This window comes from Tamandua tetradactyla, chromosome 19 (assembly GCF_023851605.1).
Source record: "Tamandua tetradactyla isolate mTamTet1 chromosome 19, mTamTet1.pri, whole genome shotgun sequence".
NCBI lineage: Eukaryota > Metazoa > Chordata > Mammalia > Pilosa > Myrmecophagidae > Tamandua > Tamandua tetradactyla.
In genome coordinates this window covers 2,722,364-2,750,222 of record NC_135345.1, presented here as the reverse complement: position 1 = coordinate 2,750,222, position 27,859 = coordinate 2,722,364, and the positions used below count along the sequence as shown (strand labels likewise).

Genomic DNA, 27,859 nt, shown 5'->3' with positions numbered 1-27,859 from the left:
TTTAAAATCTAAGTCAAACCATGTCATTCACTCTTCTGCCTAAAACCAGGTAACTAATACGTGGACCCTAACTGGACCCTCAGTCAAACAAACTAAAATAAAACTTTAAAAACGATATTTGAGATCATTAGAAATTTGAACACTAACTGAATTTTGATAGTATTAAGGAAATACTGTTTAAAACTTTGGATGTGAAAATCTTTACTATTATAATTACATTAGACACTCAGAAATATTTATGGACGAAATAGTACAATGTCTGAAAGGTGCCTCAAAATTCATGGGTGGGTGGAATGGGAGTAGGGATCTTACAAAGACTGGCCATGAGCTAATAACTGTTGCAGCCGGAGACAGGAAAAAGTAGGGTTCACTCCTGTCTTTTTGGTACACACTTGAAATGCTGTCTTCTTGGTACATGTCTGAAAAACATGTTCCTCACTGCCCTTGGTATAAAATGCCACCAGACACTATACAAGCTGACCTCAGCTTGCCTCCTCTAGAACATATCTCAGCATGTTCTTTCCAGACTGATTTTACCAATATTGGCACAAAAGGATATCTGAAGATTGACATCCCTTTTCTAATGTCCCACAAGATATCACTCTGCCTATAAAGTACATTATTGACTTAGATATAACAAAGGGTGTCCTGGAATATTTCTTCTCAGTAGAAGTATTCCAGTCCCAGATAATCCATCCTCACTTACGTGTAACTAAACCTTAGGCAATTAGATATTTTAGACAAATTTTTGTTTCTCTAAAGTATCTAATGACCTAACTCTGAGGCTTTTAGAGAGATTCAATTATTTCTTGGCCTCTCTCTTCTGGCACAGATACTTTACTAATAACATTTACTAATTACATTCCAGTGCTCACTGATTTACTCTGAATTTCCAGAGCCAGAACACTCAGACCAAGTAAGTCTGAGTAAGACTTACTTCTTAGTAAGACGGTGACCACTAACGGAACTCTCTAGGTAAAGCACCTGAGAGAAGTCCCAGAGGCTTTGTCAAGATTTCTAAATGTTCTGAAAACATTTCTCAGAAACCAAAATGACTGCCAGGTAATAATGAATGATTGCTCCATGGAAAATAAAACAGGCAATATCAAACATGTTCATGTAATAATAAAAGTGGGAGCCACTGCTGGTGTCCTTGGTCACCTGACACTCCACTCCCTGGAATTGTCAATAGAAGAACAGCAAAACAAGTGACTTCCACAATGCCTTCCTTTGTTTCTAGAAACTCCTGAGGAATAATATATTTCCACAGGAGCTACTTTCCAAATTATGTGTAAAGTACCAGAGATGATAAGATACAAAACAAGTAGGAGATGATAGATGAATAAATGTAATAAAATACTCTTGGTGCTAGGGCAGAAAACTACATATGTATCAGCAGGGGGAAAGTGTCCATTGGTGGGAGGGAGAAAAAGAGAGAAGTGCTTTAGAGCTAAGCAGGTGTTGGCCCGGTGGCTGAGGAAGGCAGAGACCCCGGGTGAGTGGACATCTACTGAGCTTCAAAGAGGACCGTGAGCAGCAGGAGCAGGGGACAACAGAGCAGCAGGCAGCTTTCCTTTTTCTTTATGCGTAGGGCTGGCATTCAGTTAGTATTCAACAGATTTCAAAAGGCTTAACTATACTATTCTCTCTCTTCAATTCTTTCAGCTCTGACTCATTCTCAGGACCCAACCCTAATGTCTCCTGTTCTCTGAAGCTTTCCCCAAGCCCGAGTGTGGCACTTGACCTCTGTGTTCCAAAATACATTATTCCTACCTTTTACCACAATTTTCAACAAAACCAACTAATTGTGTATATGCTTGCTCCATCACCAGTTTTACAGGCCCATGAAGAAAAGGGACAATAAATTTCTCATTCATTTTGTAACCCCAGTTCTGGGAGAGTGTTTCATACACAGCAGAGACTTAATAGAGACTCTGTTCTTAAAGGAGAGGATTTGCAACAAGAGACGGTCTAACCACTCAGGAAGGAAAGGCTGCCAGAGGTTTGCATCAAGAATGAAAGTGCAGTGTTAGGATATACTCGAGGACAGAAGACAGAGACTTTACTGGCCGAAGTGAAATATTTTAGATAGGCGTGGAGGAACAGAAGGAACACTGACGGCCAAGCCCTGGTAGGGTGTGGCCCAGGGAGAGGGCTGGGAGTAGAACTGCACAGGCAGTGTGCACTCTGTCCAACGTCCAAGCTGGGAGAGTAGGAAAGACACAGAAGCTCTGCCAGAAATTCACTACAAACTCCCAGAAACTTAAGATCCTTGAAGGGGTACAGGTCCAGTCAACGAAAGGGAAAAACAGAATCCTTAACAACTACTCACGAGAGACAGCACAAGGTCTGAGCCCCACTCCCACTAAAACAGAACACAACCATACTAAGTTATAACCCACCATCGCTTGCATTACAACCCAGGTCTCCACTTCCCTTAAGGAGAAACACCCACCTTATGCCTAAGGTTCTTCTTCCTTACTTCAGGCTGACTGAGCTCACCCCCCTTGGAATATGTGAGCTCAGGAAAAGCCTTTAATCACTCTGATCGGATCACTTCTATTCCTGTGTCTCAGGGATGTTCTCTTGCAGATGAAACTGCTCAGAGGCCACTGTGGAGTGCAATGCTTCCAGAAAGATTATTTCATTCTAACAACCTGGGAAGTGTCCCTCATTCGCAGATGAAGAAGCTGACAGAATCATAATGTAAGCCTAAGGCCACCCTCTCCAAATGCTACCCCTTCCACTGCAGCATGTGACGCTGGAAAAGAGCAAGTGGCACTGAGGCCAGCCAGGTGGTTCTTCGCTACCTTCCCACCACTCACACAGCAAACACTCACTGGTGTATTAAATGAAGGAATGGTAAAAGAAAGCAAAATTATTTTACATTACTGATTTGCTCTTACAAAATTTGCTTTTATTCAAAAAAAATTCTATTTCAAGTGACATCCAGTACCTTCAGATGGCAAGTGACCAAATACCTATCAGCATACTCTTAATTACTTTCAAGAAGAGATTCCCAAATCAGAACGCAATGAAGATTTCAGGGGAGAAATCTGGGAGAGTTAATTTTTTATTTGGTGTCTCAGAAATTTAACAAATAACTAACCCAAGAGGGTGTCTAGTCTAGTTACCACATTAACTCATATGGTCTAAGTCAAGTCATATTCCGTCAACAACTACAGACAGAAAAACACAGAACTCAACTTTAATCTCTGAGACAAGGTCAACCACTCTCCCCATTTCAACTCCTTCATTGGATAGTTACTGTTCCTCAATTAACATAATTATTTTTATTTTTAATTATGCTTTTACTGAAGTAGGTAAATGAGTCTTTCAAAATTCACTGTTTACTGAAACAGAACTTTTCCCAAATTTCATTCCATCAGGGTGGCTTCACATGAAACGGTTTTAGTTGGGTTTTTGTTTGTTCTTCCTGGAAGAAGTAAAACGGGAAGTTTGTCAGGGTGGTAGGTAAGGAATAATCTAACTCCAGAAACAAACAGGCAGTTTTTTCAGTTCATTCAGCAACTAAATATCCCAATTTGTGAAGTAACTGGTTCCTGCGGGGACACAAGTGATAAAAGGAAGCTTTGAAGATACTAGTTAGCCACGGCTAATAAACAAGAACAATATAATTGTTGAGTACACTAAAAAAAAAAAAAACCGTATATATATTCTGTACGCAGATGTTGAAACATGAGTTACTTTATTAACTCTGGGTTTTTGAAGGTGGTGCCAGGTTTTCCTTTTAAGAACCAGGCAGGAAACATTTAAAATCACAAGAGTAAATGTAAATTAAGATCCTGCCAAAAAAAAATTCCTGCCAAAATGTACGCTCTCTGAAAAGCAAGTATACCTGCTGACAACACTTAAAACTCTTTATGCTATCAAATCCTTATGAGCACACAAATTTTAGATGGCCCAGTTTTCACTAAATAATGATATACTGTTAAGTAAAAAAAAGGCAACATACAGTGTATATATGGTACTTTGGTAGGGGAAGGAAGGGAACAGGAAACATACTTGTATTTACACAAAGAAATGCAAGAAGAAAATACAAGAATCTTAAAATGGGGTGTTACCTGAAGGGGGGGGGAAAGGATCTGAATGGAAGGGGGATAGATATGGGTAGATATTATTCATGTTCACGTGTATGTGTATTTTAAACAGATACATTGCTTATTCAAAAAATATGATTTTTAAATAAAACACCATTAAAGAACATAAAATGATAAGTATCACTGAAAATATAAAATGAACAGAGTACATTTTATTTCTAGCAGCATATCAAACATTTGCTTAAGAATTTATAGTTTATAAGGTTATCTAAACAAATTCTGTTACTTAAGCATTTTGGTAGGGTGATCTTTTCTGGATTTTACAGGTGATAAAATGTAATTTCTGAAAGACTGTGTCTGACACTTGGTAGAACTAGTAAGTTAACAGAACTCTGAAGTTGAACTGAGAGAGCACAGGGTTAAATGAGCCCCTCAAAGTCTCTGCTCCAAAATGATTCTGTTCCTATCCTGTTCATTTAAGATGGGGTCATCCTTCAGATTTGCCCTGCTCATTTAAGATGGGGTCATCCTTCAGATTTGCATTGGTTCCAGTTCACAGTTAGGACTTCCATTTTACAAAAGCACCAGAGTGCTTGCTCCCTCAGCACAAACGGGCGTCTCAGTCTATAAAGAAATCGAATACACATGGTGCATCTCCCTTCTGGGATTAGGAATTAAGAGGCCATGTTAATTGCTGAAGAATGGGACACTTATCTTAATTGGCCTTGCAGTTTTGTGAACACAGCACATCTTCCTACTAGAAGAGACTGAGCAGGATGTGTACATTCTTACAGTGGATTAGATATACACAGTGTACAGTACATAGTATACTCAATAATCTTGCATTGTGTCTGGTGTACAGTTAAGTGCAATAAAAGTCTGTGGAATAAAAAGTAAACTGAGGAGTTTGTAGATCAGGTATGGAACTGTTATGAATTGAATTGCGTCCCCCAAAAAGATATGTTCAAGTCCTGACCTCCAGTCCCATGAAAATCCCCCATTTGTAAAGAGGATCTTTGAAGAAGTTGTTTAATCGAGGTCAAAGCAGATTAGGTGGGCTCTAATCCAATATGGCTGGTGTCCTTATAAGAAGAGGAAATCTGAACAAAGACAGACAAACAGAAGACAGCCATGTAACAGAGGCAGAGATTGTATTATGTCATGAGCCAAAGAACAGCAAGTCACCACTGAAACCCAACTGACTTCAGAGGAAGCACGGTCCTGCCAACACCTTGGTTTCAGACATCTAGCCTCCAGAACTGTGAGACAATAAATTTCTGTTGTACGCTGTTGCTGCAGGCCTAACAAGCTAAGAGGGACCCTAGAGCCTTTCTAATTTCTGATCACTGAATGAGGGTAGTGCTCCTGGCATCCTGGAAAATCAATGTTGTAAAGGTCACAGCAATAGATTAGGTCAGATTACTTCATTTTAAAAGTAGGAAACTGAGGCTCAGAGCAGGGGAGAAGACTGTCCTGGGTACATAGGGAGTCAGTGGTAGAGAGTAGCAGTATGATATAGTGGGCTCAAAGTCTATGCATAGACTCAGATCGAGGACAAGTCTAAAGTCCACTGTGCTATCTGCTAGCTGTATGATCCTGGATACAGTGCTTAACTTCTATGACTCAGTTTCCTCATCTATAAAATGGGTATAGCAATGGTGGCATTGAGGGATATGGTGAGAAGCAGAAAGGATGTTGGGGAGCACTTATTAGAGTGTCTGGAAGACAGGAGACACTTGCTACAGGGTGGCTGTGATTACTGGTCAGGCCTAAGACCTGCTTTCCAGGCTACCAAACTGCTCCCTGGTCACAAGATTTTATTTTTCAGTGACAAGCAACTGAAAATTTCTGACTTCTGTCACAACTGCAACTGGCTTCAAAAATATACTAAAAAATATTGGTACCAATTAACCAAATTTGTTTCTCATTTTCATTATAGCTTTTCATCTGTCAATGTCCTAATACTTTCTAAAATACTGATGTGGAACAAATTTTCAAATGTACCTGAATTAGAAGCCAAAGGATGACTATCATTATTTTCATTGAATCAACATTCATTCATTCATCAAATTATTTACTGAGCACCTACTATATGGGGCAGCTATATGTCAGGCACTGCTCTCCAACAGAGATGTTTGGAACACATCAATAAGCAAAACAAAGATTTCTGCCTTCAGAGCACTTCTATTCTAGCTGAGTCAGGCAATATACCTAACAAGTAAGGAAATTACATAGTATGTCAGAAAGTGGTAAGTGCCAGAGGACCAGTCAAAGGACCACTCATAGAGAAGGGGACACCTAGGAAAAATTTGCAGGAAATGAGGGAGTGAAGCCAAGTGAATATTAGAAGGCTGCTCCAGAAAAGGAACCAGTTAGGGTAAAGGTCCTAAACTGAGGGTTGGCTTTTATCTGGGGGACAGAAGAGGAAGATAAAAATAAGTCGGTTTGAGGACTTCCGGAGAAGATGGCGGCTTAGTAAGACACGCGGGTCTTAGTTCCTCCTCCAGAACAGCTATTAGGGGAGTAGAAACGATACAGAACAGCTCCCGGAGCCACGACAGAGATCAAAAAGACAGTGTAGCCCATTCTGGAACAGCTGACTGGCTGGGAGAAACCGCTCCGGTGAGATCGCCGAGGGGCGCGGGCTTCTCCGGGCAGGGGTGGCAGTGGCCGGAGTCCCTCCCTCCCTCCTTCCCGGGCCGACTGGCAGAATTGGACAGGTGGTCCCCTCAAGCCGCAGCGGCTGGCACCCACCCCACACGCGGCCCCCCGGACCAGCTGAGAGAATTGGATCGGAGATCCCCAGGTCACAGAGAACAGTGACCGGAGTTCCTTCCAAACACGTGGCTTCCCGGTCCGGCTGGGAATGGTGCACTCCCCCGGGCCGCGGCAGCTGGCACCCTCCCGCCACGCTTGGCGCCCCAGGCCGGCTAGGAGATTCGGACGGGCGCTCTCCCGGGCTGCGGCAGCCAGCAACCCTCCCCGCATTCGGATCCCCGGGCCGACTGGGAGATTCGTATTGGCACTCTTCCAAGCCGCTTCGGCTGGCAAACCTCCCCCACGGCGAGAGTTTTTCAAAGTTAAAGGACCCACAGCACCTTTTACTGGTGGGACCCGCAGACAAACGAGTGCCACGAGTGCCACCTACTGGGCAGGATAAGAAAAACAGAACCCAGAGATTTCACAGAAAAATCTTTCAACCTGTTGGGTCCAACACCCAGGGAAATCTGACTAAATGCACAGATGCCAGCAGAAGATAACGGATCACGCTCAGAAAATTGAAAATATGGCCCAGTCAAAGGAACAGACCAATAGCTCAAATGAGATAGAGGAGCTGAGACAACTAATGCTGAATATACGAACAGAAATGGAAAACCTCTTCAAAAACAAAATCGATAAATTGAGGGAGGACATGAAGAAGACATGGGCTGAACAAAAAGAAGAAATAGAAAAACTGAAAAAACAAATCACAGAACTTACGGAAGTGAAGGATAAAGTAGAAAAGATGGAAAAAACAATGGATACATACAATGATAGATTTGAAGAGACAGAAGATAGAATTAGTGATTTGGAGGATGGAACATCTGAATTCCAAAAAGAAACAGAAACTATCAGGAAAAGAATGGAAAAATTTGAACAGGGGATCGGGGAACTGAAGGACAATATGAAGCGCACAAATATACGTGTTGTGGGTGTCCCAGAAGGAGAAGAGAAGGGAAAAGGAGGAGAAAAACTAATCGAAGAAATTATCACTGAAAATTTCCCAACTCTTATGAAAGACCTAAAATTACAGATCCAAGAAGTGCAGTGCACCTCAAAGAGAATAGACCCAATTAGGCGTTCTCCAAGGCACTTGCTAGTTAGAATGTCAGAGGTCAAAGAGAAAGAGAGGATCTTGAAAGCAACAAGAGAAAAACAATCCATCACATACAAGGGAAACCCAATAAGACTATGTGTAGATTTCTTAGCAGAAACCATGGAGGCGAGAAGACAGTGGGATGATATATTTAAATCACTAAAAGAGAAAAACTGCCAACCAAGACTCCTATATCCAGCAAAATCGTCCTTCAAAAATGAGGGAGAAATTAAAACATTCTCAGAACAAAAGTCACTGAGAGAATTTGTGACCAAAAGACCAGCTCTGCAAGAAATACTAAAGGGAGCACTAGAGTCAGATACAAAAAGACAGAAGAGAGAGGTATGGAGAAGAGTGTAGAAAGAAGGAAAATCAGATTATGATGTACATAATACAAAAGGCAAAATGGTAGCAAAATATTATCCAAACAGTAATAACACTAAATGTTATTGGACTGAATTCCCCAATCAAAAGACATAGACTGGCAGAATGGATTAAAAAACAGGATCCCCTAGCAAATTGAATCCAACAACACATTAAAAGAATTATACATCATGACCAAGTAGGATTCATCCCAGGTATGCAAAGATGGTTCAACATAAGAAAATCAATTAATGTAATACACCATATCAACAAATCAAAGCAGAAAAATCACATGATCATCTCAATTGATGCAGAGAAGGCATTTGACAAGATTCAACATCCTTTCCTGTTGAAAACACTTCAAAAGATAGGAATACAAGGGAACTTCCTTAAAATGATAGAGGGAATATATGAAAAACCTACAGCTAATATCATCCTCAATGGGGAACAATTGAAAACTTTCCTCCTAAGATCAGGAACAAGACAAGGATGTCCACTATCACCACTATTATTCAACATCATGTTGGAGGTTCTAGCCAGAGCAATTAGACAAGAAAAAGAAATACAAGGCATCAAAATTGGAAAGGAAGAAGTAAAACTACCACTGTTTGCAGACGATATGATACTATACGTCGAAAACCCGGAAAAATTCACAACAAAACTACTAGAGCTAATAAATGAGTACAGCAATGTAGCAGGTTACAAGATCAACATTCAAAAATCTGTAGCATTTCTATACGCTAGTAATGAACAAGCTGAGGGGGAAATCAAGAAACGAATCCCATTTACAATCACAACTAAAAGAATAAAATACCTAGGAATAAATTTAACTAAAGAGACAAAAAACCTATACAAAGAAAACTACAAAAATCTGTTAAAAGAAATCACAGAAGACCTAAATAGATGGAAGGGCATACCGTGTTCATGGATTGGAAGACTAAATATAGTTAAGATGTCAATCCTACCTAAATTGATTTACAGATTCAATGCAGTACCAATCAAAATCCCAACAACTTATTTTTCAGAAATAGAAAAACCAATAACCAAATTTATCTGGAAGGGCAGGGTGTCCGAATTGCAAAAAACATCTTGACGAAAAAAAACGAAGCTGGAGGTCTCACGCTGCCGGATTTTAAGGCATATTATGAAGCCACAGTGGTCAAAACAGCATGGTATTGGCATAAAGATAGATATATCGACCAATGGAATCGAATAGAGTGCTCAGATATAGAACCTCTCATTTATGGACATTTGATCTTTGATAAGGCAGTCAAGCCAACTCACCTGGGACAGAACAGTCTCTTCAATAAATGGTGCCTAGAGAACTGGATATCCATATGCCAAAGAATGAAAGAAGACCCGTATCTCACACCCTATACAAAATTAACTCAAAATGGATCAAAGATCTAAACATTAGGTCTAAGACCATAAAACAGTTAGAGGAAAATGTAGGGAGATATCTTATGAAACTTAAAATTGGAGGCAGTTTTATGGACCTTAAAGCTAAAGCAAGAGCACTGAAGAAGGAAATAAATAAATGGGAGCTCCTCAAAATTAAACACTTTTGCGCATCAAAGAACTTCATCAAGAAAGTAGAAAGACAGCCTACACAATGGGAATCAATATTTGGAAACGACATATCAGATAAAGGTCTAGTATCCAGAATTTATAATGAGATTGTTCAACTCAACAACAAAAAGACAGCTAACCCAATTACAAAATGGGAAAAAGACTTGAATAGACGAGGTGTCTATTTCCTCAGAGGAGGAAATACAAATGGCCAAAAGGCACATGAAGAGATGCTCAATGTCCCTGGCCATTAGAGAAATGCAAATCAAAACCACAATGAGATATCATCTCACACCCACCAGAATGGCCATTATCAACAAAACAGAAAATGACAAGTGCTGGAGAGGATGCGGTGAAAGAGGCACACTTATCCACTGTTGGTGGGAATGTCAAATGGTGCAACCACTGTGGAAGGCAGTTTGGCGGTTCCTCAAAAAGCTGAATATAGAATTGCCATACGACCCAGCAATACCATTGCTGGGAATCTACTCAAAGGAATTAACGGCAAAAACTCAAACGGACATTTGCACACCAATGTTTATAGCAGCGTTATTTACAATTGCAAAGAGATGGAAACAGCCAAAATGCCCATCAACAGACGAGTGGCTAAACAAACTGTGGTATATACATACGATGGAATATTATGCAACTTTAAGGCAGGATAAACTTATGAAGCATGTAATAACCTGGATGAACCTAGAGAACATTATGCTGAGTGAGTCTAGCCAAAAACTAAAAGACAAATACTGTATGGTCCCAATGATGTGAATCAACACTCGAGAATAAACTTGGAATATGTCACTGGTAACAGAGTTCAGCAGGAGTTAGAAACAGGGTAAGATAATGTATAATTGGAGCTGATGGGATACAGACTGTGCAATAGGACTAGATACAAAAACTCAAAAATGGACAGCACAATAATACCTAATTGAAAGTAATCATGTTAAAACACTGAATGAAGCTGCATCCGAGCTATAGGTTTTTGTTTTGTTTTGTTCTTACTATTATTACTTTTATTTTTTTTCTCTATATTAACATTCTATATCTTTTTCGGTTATATTGCTAGTTCTTCTAAACTGATGCAAATGTGCTAAGAAACGATGATCATGCATCTATGTGATGATGTTAAGAATTACTGATTGCATATGTAGAATGGTATGATTTCTAAAAAAAAAAAAAATGGATAGCACAATACTACCTAATTGTAATGTAATTATGTTAAAACACTGAATGAAGCTGCATCTGAGCTATAGTTGTTTTTTTTCTTATATATTTTTGTATTTTTTATTTTTATTTTTATTTTTTCTCTATATTATCATTTTATTTCTTTTTCTGTTGTCTTGCTATTTCCTTTTCTAAATCGATGCATATGTACTAAGAAATGATGATCATACATCTATGTGATGATATTAAGAATTACTGATTGCATATGTAGAATGGAATGATTTCTAAATGTTGTGTTAGTTAATTTTTTTAATTAATAATAAAAAAAATAGCAAAAGCAAAAAAAAAGAAAGTAGAAAGACAGCCTACACAATGGGAGACAATATTTGGAAACGACATATCAGATAAAGGTCTAGTGTCCAGAATTTATAAAAAGATTGCCCAACTCAACAACAAAAAGACAGCCAACCCAATTACAAAATGGGAAAAAGACTTGAATAGACGAGGTGTCTATTTCCTCAGAAGAGGAAATACAAATGGCCAAAAGGCACATGAGGAGATGCTCAATGTCCCTGGCCATTAGAGAAATGCAAATCAAAACCACAATGAGATATCATCTCACACCCACCAGAATGGCCATTATCAACAAAACAGAAAATGACAAGTGCTGGAGAGGATGCGGAGAAAGAGGCACACTTATCCACTGTTGGTGGGAATATCAAATGGTGCAACCAATGTGGAAGCCAGTTTGGCGGTTCCTCAATAAACTGAATATAGAATTGCCATACGACCCAGCAATACCATTGCTAGGTATCTACTCAAAGGATTTAAGGGCAAAGACACAAACGGACATGTGCACACCAATGTTTATAGCAGCGTTATTTACAATTGCAAAGAGATGGAAACAGCCAAAATGTCCATCAACAGACGAGTGGCTAAACAAACTGTGGTATATACATACGATGGAATATTATGCAGCTTTAAGACAGAATAAACTTATGAAGCATGTAATAACATGGATGGACCTAGAGAACATTATGCTGAGTGAGTCTAGCCAAAAACTAAAGGACAAATACTGTATGGTCCCACTGATGTGAACCGACATTCGAGAATAAACTTGGAATATGTCATTGGTAACAGAGTCCAGCAGGAGTTAGAAACAGGGTAAGATAATGGGTAATTGGCGCTGAGGGATACAGACTGTGCAACAGGACTAGATACAAAAACTCAAAAATGGACAGCACAATAATACCTAATTGTAAAGTAATCATGTTAAAACACTGAATGAAGCTGCATCTGAGCTATAGGGTTTTTTTTTTATTACTATTATTATTACTTTTATTTTTTTTCTCTATATTAACATTCTATATCTTTTTCTGTTGTGTTGCTAGTTCTTCTAAACCGATGAAAATGTACTAAGAAACAATGATCATGCATCTATGTGATGATGTTAAGAATTACTGATTGCATATGTAAAATGGTATGATTTCTAAATGTTGGGTTAATTTCTTTTTTTCCGTTAATTAATAAAAAAAAAAAAAGATGTAATGGAGAGGCTGGAGGAAACTGCCTGAAAATGTAGAGCTGTGTACCAGTAGCCATGTTTCTTGAGGATGACTGAATAATGATACAGCTTTCACAATGTTACTGTGTGATTGTGAAAACCTTGTGTCTGATGCTCCTTTTATCTACCTTGTCAACAAACGAGTAGAACATATGGAATAAAAATAAATAATAGGGTGAACAAATGCTAAAATAAATTTAGTTTGAAACGCTAGTGATCAATGAAAGCAAGGGGTAAGGGGTATGGTAGGTATAATTTTTTTTTCTTTTCTGTGTTCGTTTTATTTCTTTTTCTATTGTCTTTTTATTTCTTTTTCTGAATTAATGCAAATGTTCTAAGAAATGATGAATATGCAACTAAGTGATGATATTGTGAATTACTGATTATATATGTTGATGTTTTATTTGGTTTGTTGATTTTTTAATTAATAAATAAATTTAAAAAAATAAATAAGTCTGTTTATCATCTTCTTTAGGTTCTGAGATATTTCATTTATATTTTGGTAAATAAGCAAAGATACAAAGAAGTTAAGAGTTAATCATCGTGCTTCATTTTACATAGAAACTGAATGCCAGACTGGAATTCCTGGTCTGAATCGCTCAGTTTAAGAGCTTCCATTCAGTTTCCAACAGTGCTCATCTTACCCAACCACTCTCTCAGCAGAGTCTGGAATAACCCTTCTCTCCTTCAGTAAACACTGTGGTTTTCACAACTTCACAGTTTCTGGTTTTTCTCCTCCCTTCTCCCCTACCCCCACCTCTATCCAAACTTTTAAATATTTGGGTACCCTGTCACTCTGGCTTTCTCTTCCCTATCCATTTTGTCTCCTAGGTGATCACCCCCATGCCTATTGCTTTAAATGCCATCTCTACCAATGGTTCGCCACTGTGGCTGACTATTAAGGTCACCTGGTCAGCCTTTAAAAAGTGTGACTGACTCAAAATAGCCCAAAGGTGGAAATAACCCAAGCGTTCACTGACAGATCAAGGAATACACAAAATGTTGTCTATGCATACAATAAATAAAAAGTGAAGTTCTGATATGTGCTACAACATGGATGAACCCCGAAAACATGCTAAGTGAAATAAACCAGACACAAAAGGACAACTATGGTATGATTACACTTACAAGAAATATTTAGAATAAGCATATTCATAGCCAGAGAAAGCAGATGAGACGTTACCAACTGGTAGCTTCCCAGGGAAGGGAAGAAAGGGGAGTTACTGTTTAGTGGTTATAGTGTTTCTGTTTGGGGTGATCAAAAAGCTTTGGAACTGATGATGATGGTAACACAACACAATTAATTAATGCCATTGAAATGTACAGTTAAAAATGGCTAAAAGGGTAAATTTTATGTGATATATAGATTGATGCAATAAATATTTTAAAATAATAACACTAGGTTAACCACTGTGCTCTGCAAAAGAATGCTAGAAACTCATATTCTTTTAATAGGTCTCTAGCAAAGCTCAGGACAGTAGTGATAAATATTCATCTTAAGGGAACAGAAGGGTCTTTGGAATCTAACTCTAGGTTCAGAAAAGAACGATGTATTTGGGGCATTAATACTGCTCCAGTGTGGCCTCTATGGTGTTTCTTATATTATTTGAGTACCACAAATCCAATAAATAAATATTTAATGTACATCTTTAAAAAAAAAAAACTACGACTGGCCTTCAGCCCAGACCAACTAAATTGAGATCTCTGAAAGTACAACCTGGGCAACAGCATTTGTAAAGCTTCCCAGGTGATGAACGTGCCAACTTGAGAACCAGTGACCAATGAAAGGAGCCCAAATTTTTATGCCCAACCCTAAACTCTCCCATGTCTAAACTTGTGTACCCAAATGCCAATAAAGCCTCTCCATTTGAAGGTTTATAAGGTCTACTCAAACATAACTTGCCCAGAACAGAACTCTTAATCTCCCCTGGTCTTGCCTCCCTACTTCCACTCTTAAGTCCTTTGTGCTGGTTTGAAACTGTTGTGTACCCCAGAAATGCCATGCTCTTTAATCTGCTCCAATATTGCTTTTTTATTGTTTCCATGAAGATGTGACCCACCCAACTGTGGGTGGTAACTTTTGATTAGACAGTTTCCATGGAGGAAACCATTCTGGAAAAAGCTTTAGTGCAGACAGAGCCCACATTGCCAGAGGTCTTTGGAGACGCAGAAGGGAATTGCCTCCAGGGAAGTCCTTTGAAGGAAAACCCAGTAGAGAAGGCTAGAAGACATCGCCATGTGCCTTTCCAGCTGAGAGAAACCCAGAAAGTCAGCGGCACCTCCTCTGGAAATAAGGTACCTTTCTCTGGATGCCTTAGTTTGGATATTTGCATGGCTTTAGAATTGTAACCTTGCAACTTTAATTTCCTTTCTAAAAGCCAATCCATTTCTGGCATACTGCATTCCAGCAGTTTTAGCAAACTAAAACACCATTATAATTCATTCTCTATAAAAACAGAATCAGAGTTGGAGGGAGGCAGGGAATCTGGTTAACTTTATATGCTGAGACACTCCTAGAGAAAGCCTCTCCTTTCTGGATCTGAGTCCAAGTCCCGTGGAGGCTACAACCATGAAGCAGAGACGGGCCCCACAGCCAGTCGTGGCCAGATGTAAGCTCATTCTGGTGGGAGATGTGCAATGTGGGAAGACAGCAATGTTACAGGTGTTAGCGAAGGACTGCTATTCGGAGACATACGTGCCCCCCGTGTTTGAGAATTACACAGCTTACTTGGAGACAGAGGAACAGAGAATGGAGCTCAGTCTGTGGGATACCTCAGGATCTCCCTACTATGACAATGTCTGTCCACTCTGCTACAGCGACTCAGATGCAGTATTACTATGCTTTGATATCAACCGTCCTGAGACAGTGGACAGCGCACTGAAGAAGTGGAAGACTGAAATCCTAGATTATTGTCCCAGCACCCGTGTGTTGCTTATTGGTTGCAAGACAGATCTACGAACAGATCTGAGCACTCCGATGGAGATTTCCCACCAGAGGCAGGCACCCATCTCCTATGAACAGGGCTGTGCAATAGCCAAGCAGCTGGGTGCAGAAATTTACCTGGAAGGCTCAGCTTTCACCTCAGAAAAGAGTGTCCACAGCATCTTCCAGATGGCATCCATGGTATGTCTGAATAAGACCAGCCCAATGCCCCCAAAGAGTCCTGTCCGAAGCCTCTCCAAGAGACTGCTACACCTCCCCAGTCGCTCTGAACTCATCTCTTCAACCTTCAAGAAGGAAAAGGCCAAAAGCTATTCAATTATGTGAAGTGAAAGTTGGACAGGGGAGACAGTCTCCCACTTTCTCCCTTGGAGAGCAGAGGCACAGGGAGAGGGAGGATGAGACAATTTAGGACACATGTCTTTTTTTTTTTTGCTGATGGCCACAGTGAGGGCGTGGAAGGACCCGGAATGGAATGAGGAAGGAGCCAGGCCTGGTATGAGCACCTGACACTGAGAGAGAACCATCACACTAGGCGGTGGAGGGGTCAGTTGTCCTCGTGTTCCCTGCCTCAGAGGAGGGACAGGTGTGGGAGTATGGGTGGCTTGCTGGCCTCATGAGCTTGGGGGCTTCACTTTTAGCATAATAATGCCTCTTCCACACAGCGTTTTCATGCAGGTCAGGGGATGGGAGGGGTCCCTCAGCCCTTCCCTTCCCCTATGAGGAGGCAGTAGAGGAATGAAAAGTGGAGAAACTAAGCATCAGTTCACTTGGGAATTCAGCCTGGGTGTTTCATAACTGAAATTACAAGGGCAGGAGCTGGTTAGAGCCAATGAGAAGGAAAACTCATCTTTGTCATAGCCCATGCCCCTTGGAGGGGTGACATCACACATTTACATGCTTCTCAACTCTATCTCCAGGGCCCAAGGGAGAAGCCCCAGACTCCTTCTCTTGTGGAGTGTGGGGGTGGTGGTGCTGGAGGGGGCAGGGCTGGGTGGGAGTACCAGACTTTTTCTGCCCTTAGGGCAATACAGCTGGCATTTGTTTTATAGACTCTTGTCTTTGGAATTGGGGGGAGGGGGGAGTGTTTCAATCTGTTATATATTCTGTGTTTAAAGAAGAAAACCTATTTATTAATGAAAAATATAACACATATAAAAAAAAAAAAAGAATCAACTCATGTATGCCCTGCTCAAGTCCCACCAACGACTCCAGACAGCTGCTAGAATAAAATCAGGAATCTTGACCATGGACTGCAGGGACCCTCCCAATTTGGTCCCAACCCTCTTTCTAACCCTGTCCAGCACCACTCTAAGCCCTCTTCCCAAACAGCCTTCTTTCTGTCCTCAAACACATCCTCTTCTTGCCTCAAACCCTCTATACTTATTTTCTGTGCCTGGAACAAATTTATTCCAGCTACTTTAAGAGGCTTATTCCTTATCAGTCAGGCTTCAGGTCAAATTTCATCTCCAAAATGAATTTAGCTTTCTTGACCATTCTGGCTAAAGCAGGCCCCACGCTATTCTCTCAAATCATCCTGGGTTCTTTACTTTTTCTGTCCCTTCAAAGCACTTATCACCACCGGAGAAAGACTCTGGAGTCAGACTGCTTGAATTCAAATCCAACGTGCAACTTACTGGTTCTGTAACCTTGGGATAATCACTTAACTTCTCTGGCCTCAGTCTCCAGATATGAAATATGAGGATAACAACAGTACTTACTGTGTAAGGTTAACGTGTAAAATGCTTACGGACACGAAGGAAGCACTCAAGCGTTAGCTATTAGTACTACTGTCAAGAGAGGTATTGTTTCTGTGTCCTTTTTTAGAAAGGAACCCCCAAGAAGGCAAAGAACCATCTTCTTCACTACTGTGTTCATAGAGTAAACACATAATATGTCCTCAATAAATATATATTAAAGAAATAACACACACATCCAGGTCTACCATTTTGTACCACCAATGTTACCCTAACTCTAAATGTGTTTTCCAGAGGCATTTAACTGTAAGAGAAGCACGTAAGAAAAGCCATCCATTTACTTCATTCACTCACAACTGATGTATGATTAAAGAGACTCAAGGGATACAGCAGCAACTAAACAGAATTCAGATCTTAGTGCACCAACACATACAAGGAAATTACAGACTGCTACCAGACAATAAGGGCTTGTGTCTCTGTGTTACCTGAGGTTTTATGTTTCTAAGAATTACGTCAATTCTCAAAGTTGATATACATGACAAAGGTAGCTAACTTACTGGATTTGGAGTTCCACCCATGTAAAACTCCCAGATGTAGGAAAATAAAAGTAAGAAAAGGATAATTCTACACCTCACAGAAGCTACAACAAAGTGTGCATGGTACTGCACTGAAGTCCATGAAGTCTGCAGGGGGACCCAGCTGGGTAAACCAGGAAGCACAGGTTGATCAGACACATGTAAGTGTAGAAAATTCTATGTGGATTTGGTAAAGAACAATACCACCACTCTGCAATCTAGTAAAACATACTAGGAAGGATTATCTTACAACACTAACCTGAAAAATAAGAAGGTTTGTCCTGCAAATTAAATACAGACCACTATCAGACAAATGGTTTAATAATTATGAAACAGGTAAGATGCTAAAGTATTTAGGGATAAAAATGATTTTATGAATAATCTGTAGGACATGACCAATGATTTAAATTGTTGAAATAATACATGGGAAATCGTACTGCTGCTATGTAACATGGCAAGTACATAACAGAGTTGCAGAGGTCAGTGTCTGCCAACCTTTTCCCCCACTCTGCAGCCTCCAGTAAACTCCATGTTACCATGAGACAAGGCTGTTTCCTCAACTGTGTCCAGGTGGTCTGGGCAGCTTGGTTTCCACCCATAATCTGACTAACTTCAATCTCATGGTAAGAAAATACCTAAGTGGAATGGTTTGTGAATATATCTCAATAAAATTACATTTGAGAAAAAAAGAAAAGAAAAAAAATAAGATACTTGAGTGGACCTGAGGATCCTACAACTGCTCAAAGGCAGGGACAAGTATTGGAAAGAAGGCAGGCTTTGGGGTGACCAGGTTCACACCCCAGCCCTGATATTTATTAGTAGCATGCCCTTGCACAAGTTTTTCCTCATTTGAAAGGGAATGATGATAATACAAGGCTGCTGAGGTTTGGACAGGATATGCTCAATATGATACTGATGCCATTACCATATTAGCAAGGAAATTCTGTAAATTGCCAACACACCACACCCACCAGCCAAAGTGAGGCCTTCCCTTTGGCTGAATGGAAGACTCCTCTGTTTCTGCCCTACCCATCAACTCAGCTCTAGATTTTCACAGAGGATTATCAAAAGAACATCCTAAGGCGGGCCACGGTGGCTCAGCAGGCAAGAATGCTTGCCTGCCATGCCAGAGGACCCGGGTTCTATACCCGGTGCCTGCCCATGTTAAAAAAAAAAAAAAAAAGAACATCCTAAAATTACTGGGTAGACAGGAACTGATTCTCACATGACTTTTCAACAGAAAGCTCTAGTTAACTGGATATCCTGATGACTAAAACTACCAGTTTTCAAACTCCTGGAGTATAATAAAAAATTCCCTTAAACTAAAAAATACTGGACATACAAATTTAATGCAATCGCTATCAAAATTCCAGCAGCCTTTTTTATTCAAATTGAAAAGATGATCCTCAAATTCATATGGAATTGCAAAGGACCCCAAATAGCCAAAACACTGTATGGTGTATCCATACAATGGACTATATTCAGCCATAAACAGAAATGAAATACTAGTACATGTTACGTGGATGAACCCTGAAGACATCATGTTAAGTTAAATATGCCAGACACACAAAAAAATAAATACTGTCTGATATATCTTATATGAATTATTTAAAATAGGCAAATTCATAGAGACAGAAAGCAGAAGAGTGGATTCCAGGGGTGGTGGAAGTGGGAAGTAGGGAGTTATTACTAAATGAGTGTGAGATTTGGTTTAGGATAATGAAAACAGTCTGGAAATAGAGAACAATGACAGTTACACAGTACTGTCAATGTAATTAACATCCAAGAATTATCCACTTTAAATGGTTAAGACAATTTTTATATGTATATTTTACCAAAATTAAAAGTAAATAATGGTCCAATCACTTTGAGAAAAGATTTGGCAATTTCCAATTAAGTTACACATGCACTTATCCTTTGACCCAGTAATTCTACTCCTAGGAATTTACTCAAAATAAATTAAATTTCCACAAAAAGACTCCTAAAATAATATTCATAAGAACTTTATTCACAATGGCTGAAAACTTAAAAATAGAAAATAAAATCAGGAAAAAAACAGGCCAAGGATTCATCAGCTAGAGGACAAATAAATTGTGTATAGTCGTACAACGGAACGAAGAATTACCCTCCATACATTATATATTATTAGCAATTTAGCATTATCTATGAAAATTTTAACTACATATATTCTTTGACCAGTCATTTCACACTCAAGGATGCTAAATAACATAATGTACAAGGGTATTCACTGCAACATTGTTTATGATAATAAAAGGTACTAATTAAATTATGATGTATGCATACGATGGTCCTATATGTAATAATAAGAGAATATTCTCTGTATTTCCATGGAAATTTTGCCAAGATCTATTAACAAATTTGGGAAAAGGAAAAAAAAGTGAAAAAAAATTAATTTTTAAAAATACTAAGCAAATCAAACTTTGGTGGTTAAAATTTCCTAGAATTACTTTACTTATCTAACTTACTGACAATAGTTCTCAAATAAAACCCCATTGTTTTAAAAAGTATTCATCTGTTCGGTACTGGGGGAAACAAAACACTGTAATTTTTGTATTGCCCCTTGCTTCTAAAAAATAACAACAAGGGCAGTGCAATGGTAGCTCAGTGGCGGAATTCTTGCCTGCCATGCCAGAGACCCGGGTTCATTTCCCGGAGCCCACCCAACTAAAAAAGAAAATAAAAATAAATAAATAAATAAATAAAAATAACAACAAAATGCTAAAAAACATGATCTTAGATCTGTATATGCATAGGTGTCTTTTATAAAATCCAAATATTATGAAACCATAGATTTAAATTTATAAATAAAATATTTTATGTTCAGGGGAAAAAACAACCGAGAAAGAAGAGTAAGAAATAGTCACATTCTTCAAATCACTGACTGTTCATTTTAATCAGATACAAGTGGCATTTATGTCACTGGAATAGTGGAAAGAACTGTGTGAGATACATTGGTGGAACATTAAGTAATGTGTCTAAAGGAAGACATGCACTCCTTCAAAAGGAGGAGAAACAGTTATCCTTTCCATTCCGCCATTCAATACTCAGCTAAGAAATATTGGCATTTTTAACCCAAACCTAATCCAGCTTTGAAATGACTAAAAAGTTCATTCTTTTCCAAGTATGTTATTAATGTTTCCCTAGGAAAATGTTGCAGCCTATCCTAGTTGACCTTCTCAGAGTCATACAGGATAGAAATGATCCATGTAGCCAAGTTTTCAGGCCCCAATGAATAACAACTTTGTTTAATTAAGGGAGACTCAAATGAATAACACCTTTGTTTAATTAAGGGAGACATGCCATACTTGAAAATGATTTCCACACAACCAGTTCAGAACCCTTCTGAAAAACGACAGCATATTTTAATAAGTGAAAAATGCAATGTACTCTCAAACAATTATAATAGCATAAAAAATAAATATCCTAGAAAGTGTGACCCCTACAACATCAGATGTTTTTGAATATCCTAGTTCCAAGGGCTTGTCTGAGTTGGAGCTTAGTAAACAGCTGCCAAACAAAGTGGCAGACATGATGTCCTCAAAACAATAACAGTTTGAAGGGTAAACTGATGTTCGAAGGGAAAATTTATAGTAAAGGAAACCTCCAAAATGGGTTAGGACTAAACTTCAAATTTCAATTCCTTTTTGGCCAACAACCTCTGAAAAGGAAACACACCAAAGTCCTGTCAGTACAGGGATCACTAACATCTCTGCCCTGCTCTGGGAGAAACAAAACACTGTTATATTTGGCATTTCTCTGACTATTGGTGAGGATAAATTTTGTTCATATGTTTATTTAGATCTGGAACTTCCCATAGAGTCTATTCATTTCCTTTGGCCACCTATCTGTTCAGATATTGATGTATTTATTTCTATTGAATAAACTATTTATTTGAATAAATAGTATATAGCTTTTAAGCTCTTGCCACATATGATACTCCTAGACTATAACCTTTTATAATTTTATTTTACCACAAGTAAGTATTATAACATTTTGTATATTTAGTTCAGCAAAACTTTTCCTTTGAGTTATCTTCTAGTTTTAAAGAGAAAGTGATCTTTACCTCACAGGCACATGTCTAATAAAATATTCCAAGAAAGTTCTAAATCAGTGAATCTTATACACATTTTATTTTCTTTTTTGCTCCACAATGTCTTTATAATTCCAAACATTCCTTTATAATCCACCTGGAATTTATTCATTTATCTTTTTTTTTTTTTTGCATGGGCAGGCAACAGGAACACCTAGAATTTTTGATGGAAATGCTATGATATAATATAGAGCAAGCCATTTTTCCCAGATAGTTTTCCAATTATCTAAATGCCAATAATCTTTTCTCTCCTTGGACAAAACAAGTGAGGCTTATTTCTAGATTCTCAATCTTGGTCCAGTGATTCATGTCTCTATTCTTGGGACAGCAGCACCCCATTACCGTTCCATAATCTATAACTGGGCTCTCCTAGAAAAAGTTTCTTATCTTTTGTACCTCAATTCTTACTTTTATAAAATACAATCAATCATATATTCCTAGGTTGTTGGGGAATTAGAAATACCCAGCACAACATCTAGCAAGTAGTGGCTGACCTACAAATAACAGTAAACATTTTAATTAATCTAGTATCTGAAGGGAATGTAAAAGTAACATCCTAAAATATTCATTTCAAAAACTCCAAGAACATTAAGTTTAAACAATGGAAAGTTAAACTATATTATTTTAATTAAAACAATATTCTATTATAAACTTATATGTACCTTTTCAATTTTAAGTAAAACTAGCATGTTCAAACTATAACAACAAACTTAGCACTAATCATTTAGTGAATATTTCACTTTAATTCAACCCTAGATCAATTTGCTAGCAAAGTTTACTGAAACAGCACGGGTGTGGTTTTGAAAACAACTCTGGGTGAGGCCACTAAAGATAAGCCAGCCCTAGTTAAAGGAAAAATCTAAGTGAATTTTGACATATCCTATCCAGTTTTTATTTCCAAAATCTGTGTAGTAACACTGGTACCGAAAGAATTTGGCTTTATTCTTCATCAAAATTACATAAGCCTCTCAATGCTATTACATAAGCCTCTCAATGCTACCTGATGAATAAATGTGCTGGATGCATATCTAGAGTTGCCTCTGGGGCCATACTACTTGGGTTCTGGTCTCAGCTCTGCCACTACTAACTAAGTGTAATCTAAGGAACATTTCTTCATCTCTCCATGCCTCAGTTTCTTCACCTGTAAAACAGGGACGATATTGACATCGATTTGCTAGTTTTAGGGTTAAATGAGATAATTTACACTAAGCGTTTAACACAGTACCTAGCACAGAGTAAGCACACAGTAAATAGTAGTTACTTTCACTGGCAGCAGCAGGGTCATCTCTAAAGACTGACTCCCTATTAAAAAAAAGACACTGGAGGAACAGTCTATGATGGGTACTGATTAAATGTCTCCCTGGGTATGTGCAGAGATATGTACACTCATAGACATCACTTATTAGAGTCCCCTATTACAGACTGTGCCACTGTCCTTATCGTCAATTTATAACAACTAGTGGACAATCAGCTTAAAGGAAGGAGCTTCTAGTGTACTTTACCTTCTGAAATTCTCAACAAAAGGTTGTGAACACAGTAGTTCTTTAGAAAATGCTAAGTTAACATAATAGAAAAAAACAGCTATAAGATAGAAGCATAGAATAACACACATTTACCACCACAATGAACTTTAGAAGTCACCTGACGATTTTAAAGATGATCAAATCAAATCCTGGGGAGAAATAACGAACGACTTAGCCAAACTTTCACATGCTGACAGTCACCAGCCAAGCTGGAGCTTGCTCCCCTCGTACCAAGCAGAACAACATGGACCTCAAAATGCACACTTTATAAACCAATCTCACACTGAATAAATCAACCAAGAATATACAGGCCTTGTACACTGAAAACTACAAAACATTGCTAAAAGACCTAACTAAATAGAAGGACATTCTATGACAACAGGATGGAAGACTAAATATTGTTAATGTCAATTCTACTCAAAGTGATTTACAAAGTCAAAGCAATCTCAACTAAAATTCCAACAATCACCTTTGCAGAAATGGAAAAGCCAATCATCAAATTTATATGGAAGGGTTCCTGAATAGCTAAAGCCATCTTGGAAAAAAAAAAAAAGGAATGAAGTCAGAGGACTCATACTTCCCATTCTTAAAACATATTAAAGGCATAGTAATCTAAACAGCATGTTACTGGCACAAGGACAGATATGTAGACCAGTGGAATTGAATTGAGACTTCAGAAACAAACCCTCACATTTATGGCCAAATGATTATTTACAAGTGGGTAAAAACCACTCAATTGGGAAAGAATAGTCTCTTCAACAACCAATGGTGCTAAGAAAACTGGATATTCATTTACAAAAAAATGAAGGTAGACCCTTATACCTCATACCATATATAGAAATCAACTCAAAATGGATCAAAGACCTAATGTAAGAGCCAAAACTATAAAACTCCTAGAAGAAAATGCAGGGGCGCATCTTCAGGGCCTTGTATCATACAGTGGTTTCTTAGACTTAATATTCAAAGGACAAGCAATAAAAGAAAAAATAGACAAATGGGACCTTAGTAAAATTAAACTTTTGTCCCTCATAGGACTTTGTAATGAAAGTAAAATGACAACTTACAAAATGGGGAAAAAATATTTGGAAACCACATATCCAATAAGGGTTTAATATTCAAAATATATAAAGAAATCCTTCAACTCGACAACAAAAAAGATAACCCAATTTTAAAATGGGCATTAGTCATTAGGGAAACGCCAATCAAAACCACAATGAGCGCCTCTCTTTCTCCGCCGGCCCGCAGCAGCCGAGCCGCCCGCCCTCCTTCTCCCCTCTCTTTCTCCGCCGGCCCGCAGCAGCCGAGCCGCCCGCCCTCCTTCTTCCCTCTCTTTCTCCGCCGGCCCGCAGCAGCCGAGCCGCCCGCCCTCCTTCTCCCCTCTCTTTCTCCGCCGGCCCGCAGCAGCCGAGCCGCCCGCCCTCCTTCTCCCCTCTCTTTCTCCGCCGGCCCGCAGCAGCCGAGCCGCCCGCCCTCCTTCTCCGCTCTCTTTTTCCGCCGGCCCGCCGCGCGGCGCCCACGCCCCGCAGCAGTCGAGCCGCCCGCCCTCCTTCTCCCCTCTCTTTCTCCGCCGGCCTGCCGCGCGGCGCCCACGCCCCGCACCAGCCGAGCCGCCCGCCCTCCTTCTCCCCTCTCTTTCTCCGCCGGCCCGCCGCGCGGCGCCCACGCCCCGCAGCAGCCGAGCCGCCCGCCCTCCTTCTCCCCCCTCCTCCCCCTCCTGCTCCGGCTGCTCTCCAACCACTACGGTGCCCTCTTCCCCCACCTTCACTGTGCTCCTCCGCCACCAGCCTCGACAGCCTTGCCGCCCTCACCTTTCCTCCTCCAGAACAGCTACTGGGGGAGTGGAGATAATACAGAGCAGCTCCCGGAGCCACGAGGGAGATCAAAGGGACAGCGTACCCCATCCTGGAACGGCTGACTATCTGGGAGAGCCAGCAACGGTGAGATCACCAAGGGGCACGGGCTTTCCTGGGTGGGACGGCAAGCGACCGGAGTCCCTCCCTTCCACCTTCCCGGGCCAGCTGGTAGAATTGGACAGGCAGTCCCCTTAGGCCGCGGCGGCTGGTGCCCCCACCACACGAGGCCCCACGGAACAACTGAGATAGTTGGGTCGGAAATCCCCAGACTGTGGAGAACAGTGACTGGGGGATCCCTTCCAAACACGTGACTCCCCCGTCGGCTGGGAACAGTGCACTCTCCCGGGCTGCGACAGCTGGCGCCCTCCCGCCACGCTTGGTGCCCCGGGCCGACTGGCTAATTTGGCCGGACGCTCTCCTGTGCTGCGACGGCCGGCAACCCTCCCCGCGTTTGGAACCCCGGGCCGGCTGGCATTCTTCCAAGACGCTTCGGCTGCCGAACCTCCCCTACGGCGAGAGTTTTCCAGAGCTGAGGGACCCACAGCAACTTTCGCTGGTGGAACCCACAGTCAGGCGTGTGCCACGAGCGCCACCTACTGGGCAGGATAGGAAGAACAGAACCCAGAGATTGCACAGAAAAATCTTTCAACCTGTGGGGTCGAACACCCAGGGAAATCTGACTAAATGCCCAGACGCCAGCAGAAGATAACGGATCACACTCAGAAAATTGAACACATGGCCCAGTCAAACGAAGAAACCAATAGTTCAAATGAGATACAGGGGTTGAAACAACTAATGCTGAATATACGAACAGAAATGGAAAACCTCTTCAAAAACGAAATCGATAAATTGAGGGAGGACATGAAGAAGACATGGGCTGAACATAAAGAAGAAATAGAAAAACTGAAAAAACAAATCACAGAACTTATGGAAGTGAAAGATAAAGTAGAAAAGATGGAAAAAACAATGGATACCTACAATGACAGATTTAAAGAAACAGAAGATAGAATTAGTGATTTGGAGGATGAAACATCTGAATTCCAAAAAGAAACAGAAACTATCCGGAAAAGAATGGAAAAATTTGAACAAGGTATCAGGGAACTCAAGGACAATGTGAACCATACAAATATACGTGTAGTGGGTATCCCAGAAGGAGAAGAGAAGGGAAAAGGAGGAGAAAAACTAATGGAAGAAATTATCACTGAAAATTTCCCAACTCTTATGAAAGACCTAAAATTACAGATCCAAGAAGTGCAGCGCACCCCAAAGAGATTAGACACAAATAGGCGTTCTCCAAGACACTTACTAGTTAGAATGTCAGAGGTCAAAGAGAAAGAGAGGATCTTGAAGGCAGCGAGAGAAAAACAATCCGTCACATACAAGGGAAACCCAATAAGACTATGTGTAGATTTCTCAGCAGAAACCATGGAAGCTAGAAGACAGTGGGATGATATATTTAAGTTACTAAAAGAGAAAAACTGCCAACCAAGACTCCTATATCCAGCAAAATTGTCCTTCAAAAATGAGGGAGAAATTAAAACATTCTCAGACAAAAAGTCACTGAGAGAATTTTTGACCAAGAGACCAGCTCTGCAAGAAATACTAAAGGAAGCACTAGAGTCAGATACAAAAAGACAGAAGAGAGAGACATGGAAAAAAGTGCAGAAAGAAGTAAAGTCAGATATGATATATATAATACAAAAGGCAAAATGGTAGAGGAAAATATTATCCAAACAGTAATAACTCTAAATGTCAATGGACTGAATTCCCCAATTAAAAGACATAGACTGGCAGAATGGATTAAAAAACAGGATCCTTCTATATGCTGTCTACAGGAAACACATCTTAGACCCAAAGATAAATATAGGTTGAAAGTGAAAGGTTGGGAAAAGATATTTCATGCAAACAACAACCAGAAAAGAGCAGGAGTGGCTATACTAATATCTAACAAATTAGACTTCAAATGTAAAACAGTTAAAAGAGACAAAGAAGGACACTATATACTATTAAAAGGAATAATTAAACAAGAAGACATAACAATCATAAATATTTACGCACCGAACCAGAATGCCCCAAAATACGTGAGGAATACACTGCAAACACTGAAGAGGGAAATAGACACATCTACCATAATAGTTGGAGACTTCAATTCACCACTCTCATCAATGGACAGAACATCTACACAGAGGATCAATAAAGAAATAGAGAACCTGAATATTACTATAAATGAACTTGACTTAACAGACATTTATAGGACATTACATCCCACAACAGCAGGATACACCTTTTTTTCAAGTGCTCATGGATCATTCTCAAAGATAGACCATATGCTGGGTCACAAAGCAAGTCTTAACAAATTTAAAAATATTGAAATCATACACAACACTTTCTCGGATCATAAAGGAATGAAGTTGGAAATCAATAATAGGCGGAGGGCCAGAAAATTCATAAATACATGGAGGCTCAACAACACACTCTTAAACAACAAGTGGGTCAAAGAAGAAATTGCAAGAGAAATTAGTAAATACCTAGAGGCAAATGAAAATGAAGACACAACATATCAAAACTTATGGGATGCAGCA

The 27,859-nt window shown here is 39.7% G+C and overlaps 1 protein-coding gene and 1 pseudogene across 9 annotated transcripts in view; one reads left to right on the top strand and one right to left on the bottom strand.

The window, feature by feature from the left end:
* The window catches only part of ADD1 (adducin 1), a 133,301-nt gene that overhangs the window by 71,311 nt on the left and 34,131 nt on the right, over nt 1-27,859 (bottom strand). The gene's annotated exons all lie outside the window — the stretch shown is intronic.
* On the top strand, nt 15,059-15,872 carry LOC143662968 (rho-related GTP-binding protein Rho6 pseudogene; annotated as a pseudogene).